This window comes from Haematobia irritans, chromosome 5, assembly GCF_050003625.1.
Source record: "Haematobia irritans isolate KBUSLIRL chromosome 5, ASM5000362v1, whole genome shotgun sequence".
NCBI lineage: Eukaryota > Metazoa > Arthropoda > Insecta > Diptera > Muscidae > Haematobia > Haematobia irritans.
The window spans coordinates 108688365-108706567 of record NC_134401.1 but is presented as its reverse complement, the minus strand read 5'-3'; the positions used below and the strand labels follow the sequence as shown (position 1 = coordinate 108706567).

The window sequence follows — 18203 nt, the reverse complement described above, 5'->3', positions numbered from 1 at the left end:
ATTAATCGGATCAATTAATTTCGTGATTGAATCAGAAAAATATTTGTTGTGTGTGGCCCAGCTTACGGCCGTATATACTTGTTGAGATTGATTGTTGTTGCAATTAAAAAAATTGTAGAATCAATTAAATTTCTAATAGAATATTTTTTTAAGACTCAATTAGAAAATTTTTTGTCAATTTTTTTTTGTGTAACTTATTTCCAGTCATCAACGGTCAATTTTCTTCTATTTAATAAAGATTGCAAAAAATGAAAACATACACTCGGTTTTGCTCACCACTGTATATCGCAACTTTAAGTATACCATGCCTTAGTTCGAAATCGATTTAAATATATTGTAAAGAAACCGCATAGTTGCCAACATATTAATAAAATTCAAAATTATATCTACAATAAATAAATGAAATTAAATACAATATTATACTTACAACGCAAGCCTTAACAGACTTCCAAAGATTCCTTACAAAGTCTTCAATCTTGCTGCTTTTTCTGGAGACTCAATTTATTAGAGTAGGCCTTGCCGTTTAGTAAATTAAAAATAATAATATTAATAATAATAATAAATGTTACTATTTAATAAACTCAACTAAAAAGTTGAGATATTATTTCCCAAACCCTTAATGTATTGTTGAAGGGCAGGGGCAGGGTTTATCCTTTTCTCTTCTCTCTATATATAGAGAGTTCTTATCCTCTTGTATTAATACTCTTCAGCCGAAGTGTCAAAATTCAAGGCTCGTTTTTATGTCGTATATGTCGTTATCTATTATTTTATACCCGTGGTTTCTTCCGTTTCGTTTTTTTTTTGTAATATTATTGTCACCAGAACACTTGCACACACGTGGCTACTCTACATCCAAAACAGAGAGAGAGGAACACACTCACACACATGCACAGGTTGTTTTTTTTTGGCAAACGATTACGTCGTTTGTTTTTTCACACCTTTTCCGTAATAACTTCCTGGCTGGCTTTGGCAAAACGTAGTTGATTTTTTTTTTAAATCAAAAAATAGTGTAGACTACTTTTAGGCGCTTTTGGTTTTTTGTTTTTAAATATATCTAGGGCTTATATTTCAGCTTTTTGTTGATTTATGATGACTTATTTTGATGTTGGTTGTTAATTTATAGAATTTTTTTCTCTACAATATCAGTCACATGTTTTTGTTGTTGTTTGAAGGATTTTTTTCTGGAATTTTTCGATTTTTGTTGTTGTTTAATCAAAGGGGATTTTTCCCAAATCTTGGGAAGAGAGTCTTTTAGGATGTTTTCAGCTCTCCTTGGTTGGCTGTTTTATCCTTGTTGCTTTGCTCGTTCCTTCTGGCCTTGATTTTATTTGATCTTAATTTTTTTCTTAACTTTATATTGACGATTACGTTGATCTATGGCAAAATCATATCGCGATCTCTGCACATTTTCGCTAATTAAATTGAAATTTTTATCGTTAAGAAATCGAAAAACTTTTAACGAATACGTTGTGGCAAAATTATAAAACCGCTGGCGTAAAAAAAGCTTAGGGTCGAAATGTATACAACGCCTCTATATGAACGGATTGTAATGGAGAATGTAGCTTCTAATGATGAATACTATGGAGTCGATATCGGCGATCAATGATGGATCCTTTCTAAGATGAAGAAGAAGCTTTCCCGATCTAATTCTGGCTTGCAATAATTTAGCGCTTGCGTTTGATGAAGCCTTTTTAAATGATTTGCGTTGTTACAATTACTAATGATTGGTTGTGACAATAATAATTTGATAGCTTATAGGTTGGCTGGGTAAGGCTGGTGAATAGGCAAAACGATGTGGAGGTGGAGAGAACAAAATCTATTAGTTGAACTAAATAGATTCTCTTCGCACACTCTCGGTTGTATCCGTGCTATATGCTTGGGCTCACGTTTTTTCGTTTGTATGGAGAGGGAGGAAATTGACTTAAGCTATGCTATAGGACTTTCTCCTCCTCGTAACTCCTCTCTCAAGGCCTTGGCTTTCTGGCACTGACTAGGCTTTTGTAAAGGCCTTACGAACACTTTCTCGCTCGCTCTCTCTCTCTCTCTCTCTCTCTGTCTTTTCGTTCAGTGGTGTAATTAATTTTCTTCCGTGTTTTTCAAAAGCATACTTTTAGGCATTTTCATGCTACTGGATGTTTCTTAAATTTACTACCAACTTTTAGGCTTTTTGTTCCAAAGCCAAAGATTTTTTTGTTTAAATGTCTCGGTTGTTTTGTTCCACAAATATCTTTTAATTTTTTATCTATCTTCTGTTGCACTTTTTCTTTATGGTGCACTATTGTTTGAAGTCATTTATTTACGGCTGCTTTAGGAAATGTGTTGACACTAGGCGATATCTTAACATGGAAATTTTGAAGTCGCGGTTTGCGAAAAGTTTTAGGTGAACGAAAAAAAACTTATAAAGTCAAAATTTTCGTTGAAAAAATATTAAAAGTAGCCATTTAGATTATGATTACACTAATTTTTTGTGATTTTTCAATTGAGATTTTTCACCTGGCAATTCCTCTAGTATAAGAGGAAATTTCTCTATGGGGAAATAATTTGGGATTTCCTTTTATCAACAATTTGTCATTATTAAATAAAAAAATCACTTTTCTATTTAAGGCCAATTAAAACAAAAGCAAATTAATTTTGCTTTGCACTGGTCGTTTTTTTTTTGTTGGTTGTGAAACAGGCTATTGCAATTTTTTGCAATTTATTTTTTTTTTCTTCTCTCTCTCTCTCTTGTCTTATTTTGGATTTATATCAGCCCAATTGTTATTCGCGTCTTTGTCATTTGTTCAGGCATAAAAATACGATGGCAATAGCAACAACAACAAGAAAAGCACACACACGAAGTAGTACACAAAAGCGCTCTGGTGGCAAACGAAATCAACAAAACCTTGTCAATCGTTGTTGTTGTTGTTGTTTTGTATGGCTTTATGCTGTCGTGTTGGTGAGAGTGCGAACAAACTCTTTCGTAATGTAAAGACACACAAAAATCGATAAATAATTCACGTTTTCTTAAGATTTTTTTTTTTGATTTTCTTTTGTTATTTCCCACAAGGTTTGAGTTTAAATTTCATTGAAAATAATTTTGTCACTTTATTTGAAATAATCTTTTTTTTAATTTGCAAAAATTTCTCTCCCCCAAAAAGGAGTTATGGTTTTAAGCAAATATTTATTTTATTTAGCTATGCTCAAATTGCTCTTTTTTATCGCAATTTTTTTTTTGTTTAATTTTTATGTCAACCGTCGGTATTTTATTTAACAAGGCCCTCGATAGCTTAAGTTGTTACGCTCAAGAATCACGATTTGTATCTGAATTGTAAAGTGTAGTTTAAACAGAAATTGTGTGTGTAGCTGCAACAATACCAGACAATCTACATACTCTGGGTATATTCTCTTCTTCTTCGTGCTCGCTCATTAGTTTCTCTTGGCTTTGTTGCGTCGGAATTCTTGATGAAATCTCTTTTTTTTTTGATAATTAATCACGTTTGTCTCACGTTTTCATATGCGATAGTATTTACTCTCTCTCTCTATGCTCTATGTTCATGACCATATTAACAGTGTGTAATATTTACTCAGATTTTCGAGAGTAATATAGCATGTACGAGTAGTTTTTTTTTGGGTAATTTTATTGTATGGCAAGCCTAAAATGCGAAAACGAATGTACATATAAACTATGTATAAACATACAGGTTTTTGTTGTAGCAACCAGCACACCATACAAACGCACACATATCAAACACTAAATAAAACAGTTAAATCAAGAGGAGTTCTCTTAAAGCCCAACAGTTCTTCCCAACTCAGCTCCAATTGTATGTCATGCGCCAACATATCAACCCCACTATGCCAATTTATCATAAATGTTAATGTAGTTAGAAGGGAGCCACCGTGGTGCAATGGTTAGCCTTGCATACACAAGGTCGTGGGTTCGATTCCTGCTACGACCGAACACCAAAAAGTTTTTCAGCGGTGGATTATCTCACCTCAGTAATGCTGGTGACATTTCTGAGGGTTTCAAAGCTTCTCTAAGTGGTTTCACTGGAATGTGGAACGCCGTTCGGACTCGGCTATAAAAAGGAGGTCCCTTATCATTGAGCTTAACATGGAATCGGGCAGCACTCAGTGATAAGAGAGAAGTTCACCACTGTGGTATCACAATGGACTGAATAGTCTAAGTGAGCCTGATACATCGGGCTGCCACATAACCTAACCTAACCTAACCTAATGTAGTTAGAATGAGCGCTACCGCTGGTATATGGAACCGGTTTAGTTGAGCAAAACACCATGCCTTATTGTTTTTATACCCTCCACCATAGGTATATAAACTTTGTCATTCCGTTTGTAACACATCGAAATATTGCTCTAAAACCCCATAAAGTGTATATATTCTGGGTCGTGGTGAAATTATGAGTCAATCTAAGCACGTCCGTCCGTCCGTCCGTCTATTGAAATCACGCTAACTTCCGAACGAAATAACCTATCGATTTGAAACTTGGCAAAAGTAGTTGTTATTGATGTAGGTCGGATGGTATTGCAAATGGGCCATATCGGTCCACTTTTACGTATAGCCCACATATAAACGGACCCCCGGATTTGGCTTGCGGAGCCTCTAAGAGTAATATATTTTATCCGATCTCGCTGAAATTTGATACATGGTACTACTATATCGTCTCTAACAATCATGCACAAATTGGTCCATATCGGTCCATAATTATATATAGTCCCATATAAACCGATCCCCAGATTTGAGCCTCGGAGCCTCTTAGAGGAGCAAAATTCATCCGATCCGGTTGAAATTTGATACATGGAGTTGGTATATGTTCTTTAACAACCATGCAAAAATTGGTCCATATCGGTCCATAATTATATATAGCCCCCATATAAAATGATCCACAGATTTGAATTCCGGAGCCTTTTGCAGGAGCAAAATTCATCCGATCCGGTTGAAATTTGGTACATGGTGTTGGTATATGTTCTTTAACAACCATGCAAAAATTGGTCTGTATCGGTCTATAATTATATATAATTATAATTCTTTCCTCCCAAACGAAATTTTAGACAAACAAAGTTCGTTTCTCATTTGCTTTTCGTTGAAAGGAAGTGTATTTGGAAGAAAAGTATATACTTTTTGCGATAGACCTTTATTCTTTTCCAGGATGTAAAAACAATTTCATAAAGACTAACTCAAAACTTTTTTTCTGGCTAATTGCATTTTCCCTCACATCTTTCTCACTTCCACGAAGTTTTTTAGTTCTTAGCACCTTTTTCTGTAATACAAACAATGTAGAAGAAATTATACGATTTTATAAATTTTTAAATTTTTTTTACCTTTCGCCTGGACGGAGAATCGAACCGATGACAATAACGTAGCCGTTATTGTCATCAATAGACAATTACCCATATAAGTTATATTTATATAGTATAGCTTGCGGCGCCCACGAGCCGATTAAGCAAAGTTTATTTAACAGAAAAATACATTTAGTTGGGCACCGTGGAGCAGTGGTTGCTACGTCCGACTTGCATGCCAAGGGTTGTGGGTTCGATCCCTGCTTCGACCAAAGTTTTTTTTTACAAATATTCCAGATATGGTCGGAAGATTCCGAAAAAATGTTCAACATTACATTCTACTATATTAAATTTTTACTATGAACTGTAAAATGTGTCTTATTAAAGACCTAAAGTCAGAAAAGAACAGTGTTTGATATAAACGAAATGGTCTGTGTTGTTGGTTCAAAAATAACTTTTCTATTAAAAAAATAAACATTTTGTAACAAACGAATTTTGTTTGGTGATAAAAGTGTAAACTTTTCGAAGCAATTCAAAAAACTAACAAAAGAAAGACGTTTTCGGTACACGTTTTCCAAACGTTTTTTTTTTCTTTGCGTGTACGTATTTAATCGGCCTTTTTTAGTTTAATATATACCACGTATATGCTACGGTATTAGGAGTAATTCGATTGTGGTTGACAGTCTTTAGTAGAAGTTTCTACGCAATCTATGGTGGAGGGTACATAAGCTTCGGCCTGACCGAACTTACGGGCGTATATATTTTTTTTTGTTTTGTTTTTTGTAAGAACTGGTAGAAGAACAGTTTGGCAATGACGTCAGACGACAATACACTCAATAAAAGTGAACTCTCTATTTCACTAAAGCCAATTTAACTTTATTTTAGTTCATGGAATTATTATGTTTGGAAAAAGTTTCCTTTGCTCTAGTAATTGTTTGCATACGTTAGTTAAATGAACTAAAAAACTGGAAAAAAATATACACAAATGAAGCAAAAAAGTTTACTAAATTCGTATATCTCACAAAATTGTTCAATATTTCTTTAAATTTGTAAATTTTACTACAAATGCGCCCATCTTAAACTTCGTATGGCACTAAAGACATTCTTGAAATTTTGAACTCCAATATTTTCTTTCAAACTACTAAATTTTCTTTAACGAAGTTTTTCTTGCTGGTGGGTTCACTGTTTTCTCAGTGTAAGCAAAAATGAGAACAAACATTTAGTTTAATTTTTTATCCAGTTCAAAATTTTTTCGGTGTAATTTAAATTATTTAAAGGATTTTTTGTCGAAATTTTTTACTATGTCGTATCAGTTATAATTTTGATTTTTAAATATAATAAATATACTATATATAATAAATATACTATATACTGGAATCTATATATCGATAGATGACAAGCTTTTTACACCCTCCTTCTTTGATAGATATCTTTTCTACAATAGACATTTCCTTAAAAAAATGCGATAATTTGGTCAGGTGGTATCGAAGTACCCCTCTGAATGACTATGTACTTTCTCAACAATTGAGAGTTAACACGTGTACTCTTTTGTCAAGCGCTCTCCTTCTCACTCTCTTCATTTACATCTTAGCATAAATTCCTCGCTAATGCACTTTTTGCCGGTTTTACAATACTTCAATGTACGAAACACGATGTGTGGAAGGGGGGGTTGTGGGCTAAATAGAACACCTAAATTGTTATGTATGGTCTAGAACTTTCTACAAAAGGTCTTCTTAAAACCACAATGGTGTTAAGTTCTCCCGCTCTCTCACTCTCTTTCATAAATTTTTGGCAAAATTTATGTTGTACGATTTACTTTTGTTTGTGTAAAACCATGGTGGTGGGTGATGTGTAGGGAAAAAACAAAGAGTACATATGTTGCTATCATCTCAATGGGTGTGTTTCGCACAACAAAACCAACAACAATGAGAAAAAAAACAATTGTTGAATTTGTAGTTGTATTTGAATGACTTGCCGCACAATGCACTCTCTCTATGGTCGTATTTTTATTGCCGTTAGTGTTTCTCGATTTCATGTGCATATGTAATTTTGCATGCTTGCTTTATCTCACACTCTCCGATTGAGCACTCATTCACCGTCCTCCACCTTGTTTTCGATTGTTTAAAAACTAAATAACACTGTGCGACAAAAAAAAATAAAAATTAATAATTAAACACCAGAAAACCATCTTAATTTTCAGTGCATGAAAGATAGTAAGGTGTGTTGAAGCTAGTGTTGGGCAAAACCGTTCACCGTAGTGATTCGGACTTATCGTTCCTTTTGTAGAATGGAACTAGTTCCTTTGAAAACTTCCTTCGCTCCATCTCGTTCTAATAATTCACACCGGTTTTAATATTTGCCATCACTATCGTCTATTTCCATTAGAGGATCTAGAGTCTTTATATAGTTCCTTCCTTCCATTTCGAATAAATTCAATCATTCAACTGTTGACTCTCTTTCACAAGCTAAAAACACTTATTCATAAACAAGTAGTGGAAGAAGAAAAAGCACGTTTGTATGAAGAAAATTAAAGGTTTGGAATAATAATCCGTATTAGTGTTTTTAATGTTCCGGTTTATTAGCAACTATGAAATTCAATCAGTGATGCCAATTATAAGCTCTAACAAATTTCAGCAATAAAAACTACTCCACCCAGCGAAAATTCTATGTACTACTACATACTACTAAAAAACAAGTATATACGGCCGTAAGTTCGGCCAGGCCGAAGCTTATGTACCCTCCACCATGGATTGCGTAGAAACTTCTACTGAAGACTGTCATCCACAATCGAATTACTTTGGTTGTGGTAACACTTGCCGATGGCAAGGTATCTTAAAACTTCCTAACACCGTAATATATACCACATAGTCCATACGTGGTATATATTAAACTAAAAAAGGCCGATTAAATACGTATATAATTAAGTTTAAAGTTTCTATAGAAATAAAATTTTGACATTTTCTAAAGAAGTAAAATTTGGAAAAAAAAATTTTCTATAGAAATAAAATTTTGACAAATTTTTCTATAGAAATAACATTTTGACAATGTTTTCTATAAAAATAAAATTTTGGTAGATTATTTTTGGCTCGAGTGACAACCATTATTATGAACCGATATGGACCAATTTTTGTGTGATTGGGGATCGGCTATATATAACCATGGACCGATATGGACCAATTATGGCATGGTTATAAGAGGCCTTATACTAACACCACGTTGCAAATTTCAACCGGATCGGATGAATTTTGCTCCTCCAAGAGGCTCCGCAAGCCAAATCGGGGGGTCGGTTTATATGGGGGCATATATAATTATGGACCGATGTGGACCAATTTTTGCACGGTTGTTAGAGACCATATACTAACACCATGTACCAAATTTCAACAGGATCGGACGAAATTTGCTTCGCTTAGAGGTTCCGCAAGCCAAATCGGGGATCGGTTTATATGGGTGCTATATGTAATTATGGACCGATATGGACCAATTTTTTCATGGTTGTTAGAGACCATATACTAACACCATGTACCAAATTTCAGCCGGATCGGATGAAATTTGGTTCTCTTAGAGGCTTCGCAAGCCAAATCGGGGGATCGGTTTATATGGGGGCTATATGTAATTATGAACCGATATGGACCAATTTTTGCATGGTTGTTAGAGACCATATACTAACACCATGTACCCAATTTCAGCCGGATCGGATGAAATTTGGTTCTCTTAGAGCAATCGCAAGCCAAATTTGGGGTAAAAGTGGACCGATATGGCCCATTTGCAATACCATCCGACCTACATCAATACCAACTACTTGTGCCAAGTTTCAAGTCGATAGCTTGTTTCGTTCGGAAGTTAGCGTGATTTCAACTGACGGACGGACGGACGGACATGCTCAGATCGACTCAGAATTTCACCACGACCCAGAATATAAAGGGTGATACGGTCAAAATTTGGTCAATATAAACTTGACGTATTTCTTTCAATTTTGCATTTAAAAAACCTGAACACCCCTCATTGGAATTCACTCTTCAGTTGTCAAAATGCCGTCCAAGCAAGAAGAGCAGCGTATCAAAATTTTGCTCGCGCATCGCGAAAATCCGAGCTACTCGCACGCAAAGCTGGCAAAATCGCTAAAAGTTGCCAAATCAACCGTTACAAATGTAATTAAAGTGTTTGGGGAACGTTTGTCGACAGCCAGGAAGTCTGGATCGGGGGGAAATCGAAAACAGGAAGCCGCTGAGACGACAAAGAGAGTTGACGGTAGTTTCAAGCGAAACCCTAACCTCTCTCTCCGAGATGCCGCAAATAAGCTGGGCGTCTACAACCGTGCATCGAGCCAAAAAACGAGCCGGACTATCGACTTACAAGAAGGTAGTGACTCCAAATCGCGATGATAAACAAAATACGACGGCCAAAGCGCGATCCCCGACGATGCTGACGAAGTTTGACTACGTGGTAATGGACGACGAAACCTACGTCAAAGCCGACTACAAGCAGCTTCCGAGACAGGAGTTTTATACGGCAAAAGGAAGGGGAAAGGTAGCAGATATTTTCAAGCACATAAAACTGCCAAAGTTCGCAAAGAAATATCTGGTTTGGCAAGCCATCTGTACCTGTGGCTTGAAAAGCAGCATTTTCATAGCTTCCGGGACTGTCAACCAAGAAATTTACGTGAAAGAGTGTTTGAATAAACGTCTGCTGCCTTTCCTGAAGAAACACGGTTGTTCCGTACTGTTTTGGCCGGATTTGGCATCTTGCCATTACGGTAAAAAGGGCATGGAGTGGTACGCCGCCAACAACGTGCAGGTGGTTCCCAAGGACAAGAACCCTCCCAACACGCCGGAGCTCCACCCAATTGAGAAATACTGGGCTATTGTCAAGCGGAAAAAAAACTGCCAAGGACGTGCAGCAGTTCAAGGCAAACTGGATTTCTGCGGCGAAGAAGGTGAACAAGGTGGCTGTACAAAATCTGATGGCAGGTGTCAAGCGTGAGGCCCGGCAATTTGGATTTGGAAAAGCGAAAGCCTAACTGAATATTTTTCCTGAATTTTATACTAATTGAACTTGAAAAAGAAATTTAATTTTATTTTTTAAATAAACGATTTCACCGATTTACACGCGTTTTCCCTTGACCAAATTTTGACCGTATCACCCTTTATATGTACTTTATGGGGTCTTAGAGTAATATTTCGATGTGTTACAAACGGAATGACAAAGTTACTATACCCCCATCCTATGGTGGAGGGTATAAAAAAAAACTTCCAAAGATGTATAATAGAACTTATGGGTATTGATTTCATTTAAGCATTTTTACAGCCTAAGCTTTTTTTTTCATTTAAGCATTTTTACAGTCTGATTTCCGAATTCTACTCTTCGTTCGCATACAAAACGAAAATCAGCTGATTTGGGTTTCTCTAAGCTCTATCTAAACGGGGGCTATATATAATTATGAACCGAAATGAACCAATTTTTGTGTGGTTGTTAGAGGCCATATTCACGTACCAAGTTTCAATCGGATCACATGAAATTTGTTCCTCCCAGAGGCTCAGCAAGCCAAATCTGGAGGATCTGTTTAAATGGGGGCTATACGTAAAAGTGGTCCTATGTTATATGGCCCCTTTGCAATGCCATCCGATCTACATTTCACCACGACCCAGAATATAAATATTTTATGGATTCTTGAAGCAATATTTCGATGTATTACAAACAAAATGACAAAGTTAATATACCCCCCATTCCTATGGTGGAGGGTATAAAAAGGGTCCAACTTTTAATAAGTTATCGAATTATTTTCTTTGTTGATTTTTTATGCTTTCTTTGTTATTCTCTTTCTTTCTTATTTTGTTTGTTGATTGGTTTTTTCCTTTCAAAATTTCATTTTTATGAAAACTGGTTGAACCGATTATTTGCTTCAATAACCACCGTCCATCGGTTTTCGAAAAGAAAAGTCCGGTTTTTTAAAACCGAGAAAACTTTCAACTTTCAAAAAATACGGTTTTTGATCACTATACATAAAAATCAATCACTGAATCAAGCACTCCAAATCCAATCAGTTGTTATTGTAATAAATTTTTGTCATCTAGTGTAATTATTTCAATTCCTTTGGCAAATGTTTGCAAATTTGGTGTGCTGGTTTAGTTGTTATACGCTACAGTTTTTTTGCCATTAAATATCCATTACAATTATTTACTTAGTATTGTGTAATTCGTTTCGTTTTTCCCATTTTGAGGTTAATTACGGAGAATTAGCAGTATTGGTATTTCAAATTTAATTTTCATGTATGCTGGTAGTTTTCATTTTTATATTCGATGATTTTCATTTCACGTTCTGTTCGCAGAAAAGAAACTCTTTGATTTCGTTTCTGTTTTTGAGTGTTCACCAAAAGAATTTTGCAACTTTGACAATTTTTTTATCTGAACGAAACGATGACGATGTCCATATTTGATTCTTCCAGTTTATTTACTTGATGCTGTATACGGTTTGGTATTTCCTTCCTTTCGATCTGCAAAAATATAAAAAAAAAATAAATAAAAATTGGTTACATTACTAAAATTATGAGCTCAATAGGAAATTTTGTGAGGCCTTAAATGATAACAGACATGCTGTACAAACAAAAATTTGTTTTTGTTTTTGGAAAAATTTTTGGACCAAAGTAGCATTCGTTTGTTGTTAAAGTTGTTTATACCCGCAAACTATTTTATAAATTTTCACAATAAAGGGTGATACGGTCACAATTTGGTCAATATAAACTTGACGTATTTCTTTCAATTTTGCATTTAAAAAACCTCATTTTGAAGGTGTGTGTGTGTAGAATGTTGCTCCTATTTTGATTTTGGAATTCACTCTTCAGTTGTCAATATGCCGTCCAAGCAAGAAGAGCAGCGTATCAAAATTTTGCTCGCGCATCGCGAAAATCCGAGCTACTCGCACGCAAAGCTGGCAAAATCGCTAAAAGTTACCAAATCAACCGTTACAAATGTAATTAAAGTGTTTGGGGAACGTTTGTCGACAGCCAGGAAGTCTGGATCGGGGGGAAATCGAAAACCGGAAGCCGCTGAGACGACAAAGAGAGTTGCCGGTAGCTTCAAGCGAAACCCTAACCTCTCTCTCCGAGATGCCGCAAATAAGCTGGGTGTATCGTCTACAACCGTGCATCGAGCCAAAAAACGAGCCGGACTATCGACTTACAAGAAGGTAGTGACTCCAAATCGCGATGATAAACAAAATACGACGGCCAAAGTGCGATCCCGGAGGTTGTACACGACGATGCTGACGAAGTTTGACTGCGTGGTAATCGACGACGAAACCTACGTCAAAGCCGACTACAAGCAGCTTCCGGGACAGGAGTTTTATAAGGCAAAATGAAGGGGAAAGGTAGCAGATATTTTCAAGCACATAAAACTGTCAAAGTTCGCTAAGAAATATCTGGTTTGGCAAGCCATCTGTACCTAGGGTTGCCAGATGATGGTTGCCGAAATCCGGGACTTTGCGGCGTACATTCCGGGATTTGTCGGTACAAAAAAACAGTCACATTTGAGTTTCACTTGCATATAAAATTTTGTTTTACAGTTATACACTAGAAATTTGGATAACCAAATTTTTTGTTTAGGTCCGACGTTGCTAAGATTTTACCACATTCATTTTACTAGTATTAGCCATCCGCGCAACTATAACCGAAAAATAAGAAACCCGTAATTTCAGATATATTTTCGAATTTATTAAAACTCATTAAGCACGAATTCATATAATGTGCAGGTAATGTGGTACAACATATATCGTAATTGCATATATTTTATACTTATTTAGTACTCGTGATTTTTTTCAACTGACTCAAAGAACATTCTCTGACAGGCACAATCTGTTCAGCTTGGTTTAGTTATTCGCATGTTTTTAGATAGGGAAAAAAGCTACTATACCACATTTCCAGCCTGGACCAAATTTGCTGAACTTACTCTAATAGAAAAAAAATGTGTTCCACAATCGTAAGCGGACGTTGACAAAATGAAACGGAGACGTTCACAAAAAATCAAAACGGAATGTTCACGATTTCGTCCACGGGCGTTCAGGATTTCATGAACGGCATTATTTTTTCTTTGGTCATGAGTCTTAAAATAATCGCTAGACGTTGTTATAAAAACTCCGTCGGTGGTGCAATGTGCTAAGGCGATTGTTAAATGGTATGGTGCAGACAACACAGATTCGGAAATCTTTTTTATTTTGTTTATAAATTGGTAACTATTACGTTTTCAGAACGCTGATTGTTGTTTTGACAACGCATGGTGTCATTTTTACGTTGTCAGATTGACCGCGTCCGTTCTCAGTTTGACAACACATGTGTATTGATTCACTTTCATGAACGGATCGTTATGACTCATGATTTTTTCTATGGGTGTAAAGTCCGCCTTTGCCTACAGACTGGGAAATTCCCAAATATCTTGGAGCCTCTTTCTCCTATGATTCCAGCGATGAAGCGAAGAAGCTCATATTCACTGACATATTACTATCGGGATATATGTTTAGATCCATTTCACTTGGCAATCCAGGCTATTGTACACTGAAAAAAAATTTTGTCGTGTCCTTAAAATACCAATGCGAATTTGGCTTAGCATAGCCGACGTATTTCTCAGATGTAAAGTTTTTTTTTCTTTGTTAAAAAGTCAATAAACTTTTCAATACCCACAAATGGGTATCTTAACACGAAAATTTTGTTTGACGAAGGTCAACGAGGCTTTAATAAAAATTCTTCCAAATTAATGAAATCGTCTTTAAATTTGTGCTTTTGTGTCCTGATCAGCGTTGCCAGAATTGTTTCACCAAAAACCGCTAGATTTGTCCAAAAAACTAGCCAAAAAAAGCTAAAAAATTTTAAAAAATAGCTAGAAAAAAAGCTAAATTTTTTTGTATCAAAAGTCACATTTTTTATTGAAATTTAACAAACTTAAAGGCTTTATTTCACTTAAAATGCATATTATTTTAATTGTATTCAATTTAATTCCATTTCTGTGAGACTGTAAGAAAATCTAAGTCATATCAGCTCTGTTGGCGTATTCGATATATTTTGATAACTATCACAAATTTTTACTGGAAGTCCTTCGTTTATATTTCCTTGTAAAAACATTTTTCCCAGTGAACTTGCAATTGTCAGCTGGTTAATCATGTCACATAGAACTGCATTAGAAAATATCTATATATTTCGTTTTAACTGAATTAATGATAAATTCGTGAACTTGTACACTTCTCCTAATTTTACCCAAGAGAATAAAACCTATTCTAATTGTCTTGCAAGTTTATAATGAATAACTTTTATTCGAAAATTTCCCAAACCTATTGTTGTCCAATTTTCGTAAATGTAAATCCATCCCATTAATAAATAGCAGATTTGTTTTGATCCTATCACTACGAATTTTTTATTGCATTTTTTGGTGTTAAAAAAAATAATACCACATTCAAAACTTTATTTCCTTAATTATTTCTATGTTCGGTTCCAAAGATTTTGTACACTAATGATTTTTGTATTGATTCCGAGTCAAATTTGAATTTATTCGTTTTCTCAGCTTTTTCTTCATGAGCTATCACAGTGCTTTAAAAACGTGCTAACGAAAACTTAAATTTTCAAATTCAGACTCGACTTTAAGTAGAAATTATTTTATGTATACGTTTTTAAAATAAAATGTTTAAAAACCTCTTCTATTTTTGAACGTTATTTTGGTTTGTGGTCAAGATACAAAAACTCCACAAATTTAAAGACTAAAAGAATTTTTTAGAATTGACCCTAGCCTTCTTTCATGAAAAGATACCCATTTTTAAGTTGAATCACCTAACTATAAGGACAAAACGACTGTATCGGCTTTTGGACAAGGAAAACAGTTTATATAAGAGAAATTCACAAATGCTATTATAACCAAAATTCGCGTTCGTATTTTAAGGACATGAAATCTTTGGCCTCACGACAATATTTTTTCAGTGTCCAAACAATTCAAATCTACTATTTTAATTTAGTAATATCAAAAGGATGAACGAGTCAAATGCTAATATTCCTAATAATTTACTGACAGTTTATATAAGGAATTTGTATGGTAATAGTAGATTTAAAGTTTACGATAACTTTTATGAATACGAGGCAAGAACTTTACAACAAGGTGTATTTGCTGCAAAAATGCCCGCATAATGGCTGGAATAATTATTAATGTTTCAATTGAGATTTGAAACATGGGAAAAACCTTATTCTGGCAGCAAGGCTTAGATAAAAACGAAGTTTTATCCATATTTCAATAGGAACATGTCGAAAATAAAAAAGCCAAAAATAGCTAAAAGGGTCATGAAAAAAAGCCAGAAAAAAAGCTAAAAGCTAAATGCATTTTTTCCCCGCTAAACGTCTTCAAAAAAGCCAAATCTAGCGGGAAAAAAGCTAAATTGGCAACGCTGGTCCTGATTACAAAGCAAAAACATAGAATAATTCTAAAAGTCGAGTCTGAATCAGGAAATTTAAGTTATCGTTAATGAACTTTGAAAAAAAGGGAAAAATAAATTAAAATATGTGTCCTAGGATCATGTACGCAAAACTCAAATTTAAAAGAGAATTGTGTCTTCTTTGGTTCGGAATCAATAGCACAATTATTAGAGTAAACACTGAAAAAGCAGTAAACCCACCAGAAAGGAAAATTTTTGTTAATTTTAGAAAATTTATATCATTTTCAGAAAATTTTAACTAAACACTATTACAAAAGCTGACATCACGCAGGTATAACAAAAATAAGTAAATATTTTTCGACAAATTCAAGAAAATGTATTAGACATAATCAATTTTTTTGTTTGAAAAAAAAAATGAGTTTAAAAGTGCAAGAATGTCTTCAGTGCCATACGAAGTTCAAGATGGGCGCATTTGTAGTAAAATTATAATTTAGTAAATCTTTTTTTTTTTTGTATAATCTTTTCCTGTTTTTCAATTCATTTAACTAACGTACCCCAAAAATTGTTAGAGTAAAGAAAACATTCTCCAAACACAATAATCCCATGAAGTATTTATGGCAACAAACATTGGTTCTGCGGTAGCACTTACCGTGAACTGATTATTGTAATTTCTAAAAATACACACAAAAATATTTTTTTGTCTTCAATCAATTAAATTTTAATTGAAATGTCTTCAATCACAGAGATGATAGTACCATTTAAAAAATTAAATGATACTTTTTTGTTTCAATTAAAACATTTTTAATTAAATATTTTTTAAAACCCAATTAAATTAAGACTTTAATTGGAAAAACTTTCGTGTAATGTTTTTCTGTGTACATTTCACAGAAAAACGTGAATTTCAAATCAAATTAAATATTTGGGTATATGTGCTTTTATGTTTACTGCTCAAGTGACAGTGACGGTAAATTGTTATGTTTCTTTTTGTGATGATGAACAAAATCTGATCAAATCATATCTTTTCTATAAAATCGGAAACTTGAAATATATGCGTTGTGTAATTGAAATTCCGGGATATTTGATAAATTTTGTGAAAGATTCGGGACACTTCCTGGAGACCAAATTCCGGGACAATCCAGGCGAATTCCGGCCATCTGGCAAGCCTATCTGTACCTGTGGCTTGAAAAGCAGCATTTTCATAGCTTCCGGGACTGTCAACCAAGAAATTTACGTGAAAGAGTGTTTGAATAAACGTCTGCTGCCTTTCCTGAAGAAACACGGTTGTTCCGTACTGTTTTGGCCGGATTTGGCATCTTGTCATTACGGTAAAAAGGCCATGGAGTGGTACGCCGCCAACAACGTGCAGGTGGTTCCCATGGACAAGAACCCTCCCAACACGCCAGAACTCCGCTCAATTGAGAAATACTGGGAATTGTCAAGCGGAACCTAAAGAAGACCAACAAAAACTGCTAAGGACGAGCAGCAGTTCAAGGCAAACTGGCTTTCGGCGGCGAAGAAGGTGGACAAGGTGGCTGCACAAAATCTGATGGCAGGTGTCAAGCGTGAGGCCCGGCAATTCGGATTTGGAAAAGCGAAAGCCTAACTGAATATTTTTCCTGAATTTTATACTAATTGAACTTGAAATAGAAATTTAATTTGATTTTTTAAATAAACGATTTCACCGATTTACACGCGTCTTCCCTTTACCAAATTTTGACCGTATCACCCTTTACAATTCCCAAATTACTAAGGAAGTTCTAAAGTGCAGTACCCTGAATCTATCTCCATGGTAAACTATAGACCAGCTTACGTCTGTCGGAATTCTATGTAATAAACTTACTCACTTTTTCGTGCATATTTATGACCTCACTTGAATTACATCACTATCGATGAAAACATACAAAGAATCCAGGTAACCAATCTTATGTGTTAAGAAGATTATTGTTCCACATATAAAGGCATGACAACCGGTGAAATAATTTTTATTTATATCACCCACGTAGTTGTCGGTTTTCATTCTGGGAAATGAAAAATTCATTCATATTTCTGTATTGTTGTTGTTTGTTTTTTTTTCATGCAATAAACAAAAAGCTGTTTTGTATATTTACAATTAGTCAAATTAGTATCGACGCTTCAAATTCTTTCTAAGATATTCCCCTATACACTGTGGAACGAAATGGTAATAAAAGTGGAAATATTGAACTAGGAATTAGCACCGGTAGCAACACAAAACACTGTATTTTTTTTAACATATAAGCACAAAATATATAAAGGGTGATTTCTTAAGTGAATATTGTTCAAATATATACGGACGTAAGTTCGGCCTGGCCGAATTTTAAATGCACAACAACATAAATAAAATATCGCCTCGTCATAATTTCTTACATGAATATACATAGACTTTCAGGTGGATTTCATTAACTATACTAGCTCAAAAATGGTTCTCTTCCTGAAGTTACATTTAAAGTTTCTACATATGGAGACTAAATCAGATTCTGAAGCAAAATCATCATAGGAACATCTTGTCTTTT

At 34.7% G+C, this 18203-nt stretch overlaps 1 protein-coding gene across 2 annotated transcripts in view; it reads right to left on the bottom strand.

Moving 5' to 3' along the window:
• The window catches only part of LOC142239417 (uncharacterized), a 151079-nt gene extending 147756 nt beyond the window's left edge, over window positions 1-3323 (bottom strand). Inside the window, exons 1-2 of one of the 2 annotated variants that reach the window (XM_075311204.1) lie at window positions 1887-3323; window positions 428-1412 (exon numbers count right to left, since the gene is read on the bottom strand). The gene's annotated coding sequence lies outside the window, so the exon portion shown is untranslated. Of the gene's footprint in view, window positions 1-427 lie in introns of both variants that reach the window. The other variant, XM_075311203.1, reaches the window with a different exon arrangement.
• Window positions 3324-18203: the final 14880 nt, after the last annotated feature.